Here is a 12640-nt window from a genome sequence, read left to right as displayed (position 1 = left end):
CTTTCTTGTCGTCGATTTCAATTTTCCAACAATGTCGACTGCCGACACCCAGAACGTAAATGTTCATTCATAAATCGTAAATCGCAATTAGCGGTTTTGATGTCGCCGCCTACGTCGATTACTGTTTAATTGGATCTTTATTTACCATAGTAATTAATTCGATATAAAAATTACACATCAATAAATATATTTTAATTGGCCATGTAAACAAATAGCTGGGTCTATTGGATACACATAACGACATAGCTCGCGGCTAAGGCAGCCTCGGGATACCGTTGTTTTATGCGGTCCAGTGAGTACGTTTCGGCGTAATGACCCGGCCAATCAACGCACGAAGCTCAGATCTTAATCGCATGCGAATTGATAACGCACTGTCACCTCTAACTGATACGTTCATAAATAAAATACTGTTCAATATAAATAACTTGTCAAGGCTTTCTCTGGGTCGGACTTTTGTTTATTGCAAGAATATGCTAAAAAGATGTGAAAAATGTAGTGTATAATATTATTGTGTGTACTGTCTATACTAATCTATTGTATTACAATTTCTAAAACAGTTCTTTGTATATCATGTTTCAAGGATATATTTATAAGTACAGATTCATCATACATATATTATATGCGAAGTTTATAAGAGAACGGAAATAGAATTTTTCTATTCAACATAACAATAATAGCAAAACCCGCCCAGTGTTCACATTTTTCATCAATCAATAATTAATTAGTCGGCACGCCAAGATTGAATACTGTTTTATTTATATTCAAACTTTTCTATGTGTTGGCAGAACCTACCGTTATAAAGATTGGTTTGTAATCGTATAACCTATAATTAAAGTAATGCCAAATCTTTTTTTATCATCGCTGTCAACTCCATTGGCTTCCATACTATTCATTGGACATTATAAAAAAAGCAAAAAAGGCCGCCAAGAAAATTTCCGCTCCTGTCATCTCGGTTATGCGAAATTCCTGTATCATAACAGTTTGAAGAGATAAATATAGTAACTGGTTTATATCACCTTGCTAATTAGAATCTTATGCAATCCCTTATCAAAGGATCCTTAACAGCCATTTAGAGGTAACAGAAAACGAAGACAACTGACCGTAACGTGATGTTAATTCGCCAATAAGCGACTCATTAGGAACAATTTACCGTTCTAGAAATAATTATACCTAGCTCTTTTTGTTTGCCGGCAGTCCTCGCAACACCTAGTGCCGATTTAATATCGGTTATTAGCAAATCGTTCTCAGAAATCTATTACAATGGCCACGGAATACTCTCATTGCCTATGTCCCATTCGTTAAACTTTTTGCGATGACTATCTCTTGTCTTAAAATGTGGGTCGACTTTTATTTCCTCTAAACATCTAAACGAAACAATTTGCCTCCGAGCGGGTTTTAGTAAATTATCGCAATTGAATTATCTTTTTTTGGAAGCTATCATTTCATCGTTTGTGTGATACTCTCGAGCAATTTGTCTTTATTACAAGTCATTTCTCCAAATCGCATAACTTGAAAAATCTTCTCCGCAGACTGTAATTTTTCTTCGACCATTTTAGAATTAGATCTAACCATCAAATATGCATTTATTAGGCGAGATGTTAGATTTGATTCCATACATAGAAATATAAATACATGGGTTTGCGTCGGCAATTCACTAACGAACGATATAAATCGAGTGCTCGAATCGATTTGAAATAGTGCTGTGATATACAAATATATGAGAAGTGTTAATAACGGTTACTCTACAATAAACGTATCTATTTCAACGTGTTTTCCGTTCCATACTGCATAACAGAATGGAAATATTTGCTTTGTGGAAATGACATTTACACTAAGACTATATTCTGCGAAATGGGTTTGCATTTCTGTTTATAATAGATAACTGCCCAAAGTTATTTATGAAATTTTGCGACCTCGTCTGAACTTATAAACCGATATAGACCCATAACGTTATTGTAATCTTTATGTTTATATGTATCTTGTAGTCTGGTTTGTATTATGGATACCGCATTCCGTTACACCTATTTACAATATTTGAATAGCGAATTACAATTTAATTTGAATCAGCAAGCAATAATCAGAATGATTATATTCATCCACTAACGGTAGGTACCTCACCAAGGGGCAATTAATTTATGCGTAATAAATAAATATCAAATTTGATGAAAGTATGGGAAAATTTACCTTTTGATATGATTTAATAATTTAATTCTTATATTTCTTAACATTAGTGGTCCAATCGAGCGTGGCGTTCTTACATTTTGTACATGCAGGTATTAAGCAAACATAATATCAATATGTTCTTATGGAATCTTAAAAAACAAGAACACTCTAAACAACATTTATTTAAAAATAAAAGAAACGTAAAAAAATCAAGGTCACATATTTGGGAAAACTCAAATACATATATAAATAATGTATAGAAATTAAAACATAATGCGAACGAAAATCAAATTCAACATCGATGTTGTCAAAGAATAAACAATAGTATATATGCAATTCGTTTTTTCCAGATTCTCCGACCGGAGTCACCGGCAGCGGAAGGCGAAAGCGGAGAGATGTTGGAGCTTCTGCGCGGGCTCAAAACGGACATTCTGCAAAGACTTACGTAGTTGCGGGTGCATTGACGTGTTCAAAACATGACGATAGCATCTACATTCTACACTTTTTCATGTCCACACAGAGCCGGTAAAACATGTATTATTATACAGATATCGATCGATGCCAATAAAAAAATACAATACGTTTTTATACGATTGTCTATTTGTTAATACTAATTGGACGGTGTAAAATTTGTAATTGGAGGGTGCTTTCAAGTATTTTACGCTCGGTTGCAATTGCTGTTTTTTTACTCGTCTACATGATGCAAAATTACATTTCATTCCTTAGTGTTACATAAGGATTGTAGAATATGTCTCGTTTGTTCGATTTTAGGTTCACTTTTGCCATCATAAATTTATGCGCATAATAGATTTTCCATCTCACTTCCTGGGCTATTTAAAATTTAAATATAATTGTTTGATTGGATATCGTTTTGTCTATTTTTTTTTTTTATGTAAATTATCTTCAGTATAATTTCATGACCAATATTTCCCGGTACAAATTAAACTAAGCGTGCGGGTACCCAAAAAGGAGCGGTCAGCGTTACATGAAATAATAATTAATACGAATAAAATTCATAAGGCGATGTCCAATCCACGGCGGTGCACGATAACTAATAACCGTCGTGTTGTCAGCGCGAATTCATATTTGTTTTCCTTAGTGCGCGGGATCGGAGGGCACATGCGCTCCCGACCACTCATTAGCACACAATGCGACCACTAGCGGCCGATTCCCGCGATCAATAAACTGTTGTCTATACTCTATGCTCTATGCTCTATACTTAGGGTTGCCGCACATCTGCTTCTTATGAAACTGTCACAGTGATCATATTATTGCTAATATTTCTGTCTGTTCTGGTTTTAATGAATGTGTACATATATACCGGCTAGGAATGCAAAATCATGTACGTCTGTATGTATGTAACGGATAACCTGGTTTTAGATTCTTATTCCGCTAATTCTATTTATCTGTTTATTAAAGTGATGCTACCTGTTAGAATCACGTCTTCCATATTTTTTTTAAACGCAAGGCAAAATATTTCACGTATGATAGCCCTGCGCATTCCCTATTACCAACGCTGTGGTCCGATAACGCAGCCGACATCTATAACCCTCTGGCGTTTGTTTTGACAGACACGCTCCGTAATTTTTTAAAGACCAATGACCCCGCATTTATTTAACGCTATTTTTACATGTAATTACGCGTTACCGACCGCTTAATTACCCGAAACTACTGCGACGCGGACCGCACCTGGAATTCGGTAAAAAACCACGGCGCCACAGAGTGCTATAAGCTCGCCGAACGACATGGATAAAAACCATTAGTTCTTTTTTGTCGTCTATTGTTTAATAATAGAACTCTCTCACCGGTTATTAAGATAATTAGTATTATACGACTTTTTCAGTCTATGAACGCAATTTTGCGTAAATACTGACATTGTCGTTGTATTAAAGCGTCTCTTATAAATCGAAGTAACTTGACAATGGCATAATAATTTTTATCATTATACAAATATAGTTTAAGGTCGACTAAGATATTCAGGTTATTTGGATGTTTATTTTCAAACGCTGTTATTGTATTCTAAGAACACCATCACGTGCTAAAACACCATCATCGTCGTATATATTTTTTGTACGATTTCATTAAGCACGTACAGGCTTTCTTTTTAGATCTTTTGTCCGACCAGACGGTTCGAATTTCACACTACGCGACGCCTAAATTACGCTCCGTTTGTCTTCCTCATATAATACCTGTATAGTGCGCCTAGTTTGCATACGAATAACGGCGCCTCGTCTCTCTAGATTAATGTTCTTGCCAAAAAACATGTCATACACTCTGAAAGACGCTAGTGTTATACTCAATCAATGTTTAGGATCAATTTTTTATAGCTCTTATGGTGTTAGCCGTATCGGTAGCTAGTCACGTGTATTCTATGGCTGTTTTTGATGAAAAAGATTGGATTTTGTTTTTTTTTTTTGGTTTGTTGATTTTGTGAGGGATTCAAATTTGGATATTGTTTAATTTGCATTAGTTTTATTGTTATTATTATGTTTTTTGTTCATTTATACAACATTGAGATATTTTTTTTTTCGCCGTGTTTTCTTTTTTTTTTGGTAATTCGTCATCTCGGTGCCAATTAAAATACATGATTTATTGATTTATAGATTGTTTCCTGAAAAGATTATTATGTTTCATAAATGGTTTTTAAGTTATATTAAGTATCTGCTTTATATTGCTAGGTAAACTGGCTCGATAACTATGCGACTAAGTTGTGTGCCTTTCAAATATTTATTATTAAATTTATAACATTATTAAGCACAAATGTTTTAACGATATTCATTAAATTTGGAGGATTATAAATCTTGCATGCTCTTTACATGTATATGCATGTTTTGATATTAAGATGCCCGATTAAACTCTCAATTTTTTACGAAATTCTCTATAAGAATTACTTGGAATGTCATGTTATCCATATAAATGAATTTTTCGCAAAGTTGACGAAGACTGTTGTCGATAATATAAGAATGTTTACATCACTCTGTAAGTTTTAATGTTATATAGAATCATAACATTAGTTTCGATTATTTGTAAGAACAATTCCTTATTTTATTACAAACTTGATGCGTAAAGAAATTCTTTGAATTCTCTTTCATACAGCAACATCACACTCCAACTCCGTCAGCCTTAATATTATAGCGATTGTCAGTATGATAACTTTATTCTGCTTTTTTTTTATGGAAATCTTCATTATATCACTTAAGGCCAGTTTCACAGCTTCTTGATAAAGTCACAGATAGCCGATCTAACAGTTTATTACGTATATTTTCATACGTTATTTTTTATTGAAACTGATATATGTGCTGATCAAAACATATGCCAATTATACTCTAAAAAAAACATTTTCTACCAAAAACATTTCACAAACATTTCCGTACAAATTTTATTATTGTTTACCTCTGCATATTGAGATGAAAGAATCAATAATTAATAGTACTTAAAAGTAACAAATATTCACAAATTCTACGCGGAGTATCTTATATTTTTCTTAGCCTCTCCTTTCCTGTGTAATAAAATGATAAATCTTCTTATAACTGAATAGTACATTGCCTATTGTGTTGTGAAAGCATAATGTTAACATTAAACAATTGTTTCATAATTCTCTTTTATCGCTGCGAGAGACTAGTATGTAAGTTGTTGTATAAATCTTAAAATTTATATTATTTTTATAAATAAAATGATATATTTTGTAGCACAACGTGAGCAAGCTTGTAAATAGAATGAAGTGGGTGCGTGGAAATTATATGTTCTCGATTGTACGACATATTATAAATAAAAAGTACACTCAGAGATATTTGTTTTATTTTTAACCCATTTCAGTTTATCATATTGCATAATGCAGGTTTAAATAGGTTGTACCTGCTTACGCAGGTGATGTCGTACGCTGAAATTTAGGACCCTGGTTATAAAATATGTTAAGTCGATAAATTTAACTTCATTGCACGCATTATGTAAGAAATGGAAGTTTTACTTTTATTGGGGCAACGGGTGATGATAGTTCAGACTCATATAAAAGCTCCGTTGGGTGTCACCAAAAAAAAGGCATTGCAGCTATGGACAGATAATTGCTTGATTCTGTTTAAATTTTGTAAAGTTACGTACGTACGATGGAGGGAAGAGTTCATGCCTGTACCAACGCGGATACGCCCTGACGTTTCAATACAAATTTTTAGTGGTTTATATTTTTCGTTTATCTGACATTTAAGACTTTTTTCATTATAACTTGTACTTAATATTTAGGTAAGTCAGTAACTGATTGAAAATGAATGTAATTGAAATACAGAGCTCGAGAACATTTCTATCACGTGCATATTCAATAACCCGACATTCAATGAAGATAAAGTAGAAAGTGTAAAATTATCATTTGTGACACATACAGCAATTATGTTGAAAAGAGCTTTTCACATATTATTTACTGGTCACAGTTTGGGTGGGACCGAGGTTTACTGCGTCACACTCATAACGTAGCAATTATCGATTCATACACCTCACATCCATACAGTTACCATTCATTTCGAGAGGAAATAAATGTCACGCCTGATTTATTGAATTGCCAGTTACCCACTGGCATACTAACCATGTCTCCATTACAAACCTGTTACAAAGTATGAGTAATTATCCATTTAATTCCTCCTGTGCAGAAATTATCAATCAGATATGATGAATTTAATCTCCCTTTAATCTTCAAATTAAGTAATATTTTACTTATCTTCAGCCAAACACAAGAATTGTCAACATATAGATGAAACATTCAGTAGTTCAGGAATAAACTAAATCGTATCGATATTTTTGTTAAAATTCCTTTTATTTCATTTAGTTATTTTAGGTTCGTTCGTCATGCAAATTGATGTCGGTAAGAGTGCATTTCGTCTGCAAGTCGTGTCATCGCGCCACGGCTGCGCGTGCTCCACCTAATAGGCTGTCGCTTAATACTTCTCTATATGCCCAATTAGTCCGTATAGATTGAAACTACCAAGAAACAAGAAACTGAGGACCACCGGGATCCGTACATCACTTACGACTTTAGGAAACGTTGGCAGCATAATTCAAATTACGGTCATAATTCGAATAAAATTTTTATCAATCAAAAATTACACCTTTTGCCTAGTAACTATTTGCCAAATATGCGCGTGGAAAACGAATTGAAGATGCGATGTGCCTAGTCACTGTTCCTCAACTCATAGTGTGTTATATTCATTACTTTATTGCTTTGAGATAGCATCTTGACGGATGTAGGTAGGTACATCATTACAGGTGGTATGTTCTCTAATGGACAAACCACTATCTGATTTCAATACCAACAAAACTATACAACCCTGCTTTTAACAATGCCTAAAAGTAATACGCCTACACCAAAAGTAACCGCCATACGTACTTTTCTTTTTGCCTGGATAAAAAGTTGTGTGAACCAATCAAGCTATGCAAATAAGAAACAACATAATTATATAGAGCATTGCTTTAGATCTATTTATAACGAAGAGAGGTAGTAAGTAATCTCTTGAACTATCTAGATGCTAGCTCCAAACATGGCTCTTCGCTAAAATCATACAAGAAAATAACGGTAACGGTCATCTCTTAAGTCCTAATTTGTTTTTTGTCCAGAATTCTAAAGAAGCGCAAATTGGTCGTAATGTAACTATATGGTGTGCAGTTTTCGATTGTCGACGAGCATTTAATTGACAGTTGTACCTGGCAGTGAAGTGACCTAGTGAAAGCAAATACTTATGGCAACCGGACGTCTCATCTAGACTGTAGAGTAGAGGACTCTCGACACGGTCAATATAAGTACGAACGGGAATCACACGCCAGTAAACCGCAACACCACAACCTACATCCGTACAATACACAATTTGAGTAAATGGAAAAATACCAATAAGTGAACGAAAACAATAACAAAGATGCGCGCAAAATCGATGGCAAATGTAAATCCGTTACCAATCTGAACTCGTGAACCAGATACAATATTAGAAAGTCACGTTGCATCAGTCATCGAAGATATCATGTATCACATTGGATTCCCTTTTTATGAGATCAGATCACATCGCTAGACAAAAAAAGGGAAAACAATAAGCACAAATTTTTGCGTTAGTCGATTATTAAAACAGTAGCATAGCTTTTTGTATTTTGTATAGCAAGCGAGTGGTCTGTTGACTGATAGATCAAGGCGCTTTTAATCTCCATTTGGCCTTAAACCTTTTATTATTCGGCTATAATCTATAAATGATATTGGATTTATCAGACAATAGGTTTAATGCAGCTGTTGAGAATTGCTAGATAAAATTTTGGTATAAATTGCTTGGGCCGAAAACGTTGTCTTAATATTTATTATCTGGGATTTTGTACGCATGTCCTCAACATACCGTGTATATTCATTACTTTAATGTCTATTCAGATATTTAGAATTTAATTTTGCATTATAGAATCATATAAAAGGTGATCATTATGTACTCTTCGATGTTGGTATAAAAAGCATATCTAGCTATAGGGAAAATCTGATAAGCATTCTTGATGACTTGATTACAATTCAAAGTACTCACAGAACGGAACCCATATTATTCTTCATAATTCATAATTTATAAGACATAGAAATAGTGAAACTTTTGCTTGCATTTAAATGACGAAAGAATAAACGAGAGAATTCAAAATCTATACATGTAACAGTTGGCAAGGAAGCCTTGACTAATGTTTAGCTTATCAAGACGAAACCACAACTGATTAGAAGTAAATCGACAAGTCGTGAGCCAGCCGTTTAATAGTAATAAGCATCCCAACTAATTAGAGTAGGTTGTGAACCTCAGGGGTAATGAAAATTACAATTGAACATAGTTTCTGCGGTAAATTGCCGCGTTCCAGAAATCCCCAAGAGAAGATTAACGAGCTTGACAAAATGGCAGTAAATTTTCAAACTATACGTATAAATAACAGGACATGAAAGGTGTTTCAGAAATGCATAGTGCCTGGAGTATGTACTCAGTAGAGAAATATAGTTGAGCCAATGAAACATTCATATTAAACTGTTAAATTTAGTATCGAATGAATGTAATTTTATAATCACCATAACAAAGTATAACTTTATGTAAGTATTTTGTGTTTTATGTGAAATAAAGATTAAAAGCATTTTATTGTTAGCGTGTATTCCATCAAAAGTATTGGAGAAAAAGTTTATTTAGTTTTTCTTGTACATTTCGGACTCATAAATTTTACTTTACGTGGACAATCGCTTTTAGTCGTTTACCAATAAGTAATAGTACAGATAAATGATAGGTATCATGTACTCACATCATTAGCCTTTGATATTAACTACATTAAAGGAAGTAATATAATATATTGTTAGAAATGTACAACTCAATCCAAGACAGGACATCGATCACTCTGAATGCGATGTAATGAAGCACGAATCTATTCCTTGAATAGGGATGCCGTCAAATGCAAAAGGGTAATTTTCTAATTCCACATAATTGAAGTCTTTAGATACGCTAACAAAATGGTTTATTAAGTACCGGTTAATAGAGATGACGTGCGAACGTTATTCGCGTATAACTATGATAAATGACAATTTCGCTTAAAATGTTTCATGCACTTCATTATAGGACTTATTCGCATTTTTATGTATTTAATAAAACTGCATCACAGGAATACGAGAATCTATCTTATTATTACGACTTAAAAACTTGCTTTTGTATACCTACGTATAGTAGGTTTAATTATTTTGAAAGTAGGTAACCTTTGTAACACTTAATAAAATTATTCCAGTTTGCATTGTGATATGTTGCACATTCATTTAAAATTATATCATCAATTATAACAGCATGATTAATTGTAGGTTGAAATTATAATATATTTACAACTTACAGCGAATGTTATGTAATTGTATACCACAGGAAACAATAGCTCTTAAGATTATAGTTATGAAATTCACAAAATACAAAACCTGTCATAAACAATCTGCTAACTGGTTTAAGAGTAATATGTGAAAAACATACGTATGCTAACGAGTATATTAGGCGTTCGAGCACGTTTCGACACGAATTGGGCCAGATCGCACCGGGGACTTCCCCCCCTGAATAACATCTCTATTTCCTACGGTGAGTGGGGTAGTCGGAGTAAAGGATTGCAAAAGATTGTAAAAGAATTACTGACTGGAAAGAAGGAATGGACTGAGAAGGGTAAGGAAAAGCCCGTAGCGGCCTTTTCCTAACTTTACTTATAATTTACCCCTTAAATGCGGGCAGCGCATCGCGAAGGCTCTACCTTTGCGGATTCATGGGCGATGATCTTCGCTTACCATCACACGAACCACCAGCTCTTTATACTATAAAAGTTTTTTAGCTAATATGGGATCGATGAAAATTTTTGATTCTACTGGTGAAACCAAGATCTTCAAGAAAATTTTGCTTTCCGATATTTGATATGTATATGAAAATGGATCTCTATTTAATATTTAAATTATTCATGTAACGGTTGATAAGTAAAATCAGAAGAAAAAAGTCTGACGGTAACATGTGACATCTACCAACCCGCACTTGGCCAGTGTAGTGGATTATGGCCTTGAACCCCCATAGGAGTGTCCTTACAGTAGCCAGGTACATATGGGCTGATGATGATTATGATGATAATGACTTATATCCGAAAAAGTAATACGTATTAATATTACTTGTAACCTGACGTTCTTAGTGAATCATAACATGGTTGGTATGCTTTATTCAACAACAATATTAGATTATTTATGGGAGAGAAACTCCCGACAAGAGCTGTAATTGTGCAAGTTGACCTTCCAACAAATTGGTTAGTCCTCTTGAACCCTTAAACAGTCTTTAGACCGATGACCTGTAACACAATAATATATTGATCACGCACGTTCCGGTTCCCATTACGAAGTGTTATAAATAAATGCCCTTCTGATAATGTTTTATGAAAGTTATTTAACGGGTTAGCATATTATTCATGTTTTTGTTAGTATAGAAGTAGCATCAGCTGAAATAGACTATTGGTCTGCAAACCAAATGGCTTGCAAATTATAGATAATCAATCGACAAATTATATAATTCTAGATAGCTTTATTTTTTTAATACTGTATATTAATTATAACAACTGCAAAGAGTATGTATATACTTATTACATTATTATACCGGGCAAGCGTGCAGGAAATAAATTGACTTTTCAATTTATCTGCAAATGTGGATAACATCACCACTGCTTAAAATGGTGAAGGAAAACATCGTGAGGAAACTGGCATGTCCAAGAATCAAAAGTTCAACGACAAGTGTCATCTGCCAACCCGCACTTGGCCAGCGTGGTGGATTATGGCCTAAACCTTCATAGGAGACCTGTGTCCTAGCAGTTGTAACATATATAGGCTGATGATGATAACATTTTATATAACATTAATTAACAGTGATTAAACGTTTCATGCAATTCAGTGAATAGATACTAACTGTGTGTACTTTACAGCCATTTAAATATTCTTCAACAATTCGAGCACGAGTTCAATGGCGTTCAAAGCAATAAGGTTATTATTATTACAGAATGTTATTGTTACGACTTTGGTGTATAAGGCGAGCAATGTCGACTTGTCCCTTTGTCTCTTTTACGACCAGTTCCGACAATCGCCCTTATCTACACGTGTATCTACTATTCGTATCACTCTATATGGCGACCATTCGGTATTATCACATCAGCTTAAGGGCTTCCATTAGCATACAAGTGAATATCTCGATTTGCGGGCGCGACTCGGGCAGATTACTGTCGCTATACTTCCGCGGTGCATTGAATTCGGTACCTTCGCTCCCATTGCAGGCGCATGGACACTTGTTAGTATGATCTTTAGATGATAACAATATCGTCGTGTGTAGTAAATCGCATTGTACTTAGAAATGCATGAGCGCAGCGTCCCTTTCCATTGCCACATTAAGTCATATTTCACTGAATGTGACACGCTAAGTATTCTCAACTAGGTAATTTAGGCTCCCAGTTTGCCCAGCATTGTAATGCTACATGTGAACCCGCATTAGAGACATCGTGAAAGGTGATAAAGTACTTTGCTTTCGCTGTTTACAGTTATATAGCCTATAGTTTATATTACTATAATGTAATCACCAAACCGGAGGATATACAACTATAATAAATTAAGTTTTATTTCACATTGAATAAATAAAAATTAATAAATCTATATAAATTCACTATATAACGGTCATTTATGATTTAGTATAACTACTCTTTGTATATCGCACAACATTAAAAAAGGAGACTAAAAATGTACTCTTATTCCGGTCACTTATACAAACATATATACAATTTACAAACCAACAACTGTATAACAATGTAACAAATAGTTTTCCCTACATATTTGCACGTAAGCGATTAACCCTGGTTACAAACAATCAAAATTAAAATACAGCTTATTTTGCCTCCCAAAATATGAGCAGTGTGTCTTCCTCCTGGTAAGTAATATACTGTTCTTAGTGAGAAATAAAATGTCTTC

The 12640-nt window shown here is 34.1% G+C and overlaps 1 protein-coding gene across 2 annotated transcripts in view; it reads left to right on the top strand.

Moving 5' to 3' along the window:
* Nucleotides 1-5949, top strand: part of LOC119837342 (autophagy-related protein 16-1) — a 124120-nt gene extending 118171 nt beyond the window's left edge. For both annotated transcript variants that reach the window (XM_038362907.1, XM_038362899.1), the window contains one exon: nucleotides 2514-5949. The gene's annotated coding sequence lies outside the window, so the exon portion shown is untranslated. The remainder of the gene's footprint in view (nucleotides 1-2513) is intronic.
* The last annotated feature ends 6691 nt before the right edge of the window (nucleotides 5950-12640 follow it).

The sequence above is a fragment of the Zerene cesonia genome, chromosome 3 (genome assembly GCF_012273895.1).
Source record: "Zerene cesonia ecotype Mississippi chromosome 3, Zerene_cesonia_1.1, whole genome shotgun sequence".
NCBI lineage: Eukaryota > Metazoa > Arthropoda > Insecta > Lepidoptera > Pieridae > Zerene > Zerene cesonia.
This window is presented reverse-complemented; position numbering and strand designations above follow the sequence as displayed.